Raw genomic sequence first — 2,656 nt, forward strand, 5'->3', positions numbered from 1 at the left:
ATACTAGAAGAAATAAGCACGCCACACCCGGCAGCATGAACAGACTAACCCAGTATATGGTCTGTAGCCTCTGTATTGTATTCTAAGTTATACACCAGTTTTTTTCACAACAAATCTTATTGGTTTCGAGTTGTGTGAGGTCACTGCTGTAGCTCAACTAGAATGAGACCTCTCGCCATTCATTAAATCATACCTCTAAGAATAGTTTATTAACTTTAGAGTGAATTTTTAGGAATAAGTGAATAACTAAACATACTTACTAGCTAATATTATAAAATACCCTGATCCATATCCAATAGATACATAAGTAATATTTTCTCTTTTTTTCTAACATTCTTAAGAAATTTAGTGTATATCTAAGGAATCAACTAATTCTTATGTTTTCATCTTTTTATAACCTTTATCTACCTGACGATGCACTATTTAGAAGGTTGTGAAAAGTTCCATTATAAGGTTACAATATCTAAAATTTCATGATGCAAAGAAGACGCAACAGCAGAAGTTAAATATAAATGATTTACAAAATTCTAAATATTAGTTACCGCATTTCAACAAACAACTTTTATTATGTCAGAAATGTTATCAATTTCGTAGCGTTAAAGTTTTAATTTCGAGGAAAAACACTCCAGATATTTCGATGGCAGGACAAAAAATTAAGGTATTATTATTACTTTAATTCAATTTAAAATTTAAATTCTTTGATACGACTTCGTTATTATAAAAGACTCCTATTTTCTGCTTTAAGAAATTTTCTTACTACGTAGATAAAGGTAATCAATATCATAATTCACTTGAAAAGTTTTTTTATCCAAGGTAGAACAGTAAAATGATGAAAAACTGTATCATTATTTTTGTCTGAGAAAATCTGTTAGTCATATGACTGAAAATATTGTCATTACTGACTGCATAATATTACACAGTTAATTATATCTTGCCCACCTGTTGTTCGTAGTTTATCCGTGTTTGATGATATTCACTATGAACTCTATGAACTAATTATTTCATTGCACGTATGTTTCCTTTTTCATATTATAAGATCACTGCAGCTCTCTCTAATTCTATTGGCAGAGATATTTTCTGTGTTATATTTCGTTCTGTGATTGAACAAAAGTGGAACATTTACGTATCGTTCTATGTGCCACGTTTTCCGTTGACACTGCAGACTTCAACTATATAATCTTGTGTTTTTCATCAGTAAAGTCGTTGTTCTACAAGCTCTCCCTCTCTTGCTTTGCACTCTTATAATTTAGAGTTGGAAGAGACTGAACCGAGACTAGAGTGAACATTCGGTAATGAGATTCTACAGACCGAAAATGGTAGGGGTACAAAACTGTAATTAAACTGTTAGTATCCGTATTGTTACCATAAAATTAAGAAAGATTTTGTTTCATATTTACTATAATCATTATCAACAATAATATTCAATATTTGATACTTGAAATCCTTTATCCGTAATTTGTTAATACTGGAAAAATTCTGTCGAAGTTATTTTTCTCTTAATGGTGTAAACCCTTATTAATTTATAACTTCTATTAACGTATTATTTAATTTATCTACAACTTCAAGATATAATGTTTTCTTGTCTAGGAAAAGCTGCAATGTGTTGCAATAATTTTTACGACATTTATTCTAGTCAGAAGTGAGGATCATAAAGAAATTGACTACACTTCTAACATTCAAAACTACCTCATCGTAGGAAGGCCACGTTATAAGTATGGAGCCGATTATGCATATCGGCGTGACAAATATAGTGTACTCGGTGATGATGAAAGATATAATCGTCATGAAAAACAATTGTATGGCAGACGTGAATACGGTGGCAGAAGAGTAGGATACAGTAGCCCATGAAGTGGGAATTTGGTTTTAGACGAGGAGGTTGATATTAATGGTTATGATCCAGTTGCTTCTAGTGTTCGTATTTTATATCCTGGTGTATCTAAACTCTTAAAAACTCAAATCATTGAATCTAGAGCATGCATATACAGTTTCTAAGAATTAACGTGCTGAGAATTAATTGATCGTATTCTTGGTGAACCTGGAAATATTTATGAGTGAAACTTTGTTATTCATCCTAACAATACTCGTAAGGTAGTTGTAGAATATTTTAAATTTATTTTGGTTATTGTAATTATTTACTTACAAAAACATAAATTAAAGAAATTTACCAACAGTTATTATTTTATTTCAATTGTTTTTAGTGGCACATGGCAACAAACCAGTATAAAAATAAACAAAACATATGAACCTTATAATCTGTACTTTGTTAAAATATTTCTCATTCCCAAATATCAAATGAGAAGAAAGAGAAATATCTGGGGAACGCGAGAAGTTACAACAAGCAAAAAACAACTCGAATAATGGCAATAGCAACAACAACAAAAAATAATGTTTAGTATTAGAGGCGTAATCGCGAGGAAGAAAACTGTGTAATCATACATAATCGAAAAGTTACAGTTATAATCAACAAACGACACTCATGTTGGAAGTAACAAGTTGGTAACTCTGTATTTTTCAAACAATTTAGTATTCTTTTCCCCGTACAAAAAAAATATGTTTCTATTTGTTTATGAGAGAATACAATTTGTTGTTACTATAATTATAATAGAGCTCATAAAGGATTAAACAAAAACGACTGTGTGATTCGTTTATTTACAAC

At 30.4% G+C, this 2,656-nt stretch overlaps 1 long non-coding RNA gene across 1 annotated transcript; it reads left to right on the top strand.

The window, feature by feature from the left end:
* Positions 1–1,215: 1,215 nt before the first annotated feature.
* On the top strand, positions 1,216–2,174 carry LOC143258041 (uncharacterized). The gene is made up of 2 exons (XR_013032109.1): positions 1,216–1,316; positions 1,634–2,174. It is a non-coding gene; the product is annotated as an uncharacterized LOC143258041 (long non-coding RNA).
* The last annotated feature ends 482 nt before the right edge of the window (positions 2,175–2,656 follow it).

This window comes from Tachypleus tridentatus, chromosome 7 (genome assembly GCF_004210375.1).
Source record: "Tachypleus tridentatus isolate NWPU-2018 chromosome 7, ASM421037v1, whole genome shotgun sequence".
In the NCBI taxonomy this organism is placed as follows: domain Eukaryota; kingdom Metazoa; phylum Arthropoda; class Merostomata; order Xiphosura; family Limulidae; genus Tachypleus; species Tachypleus tridentatus.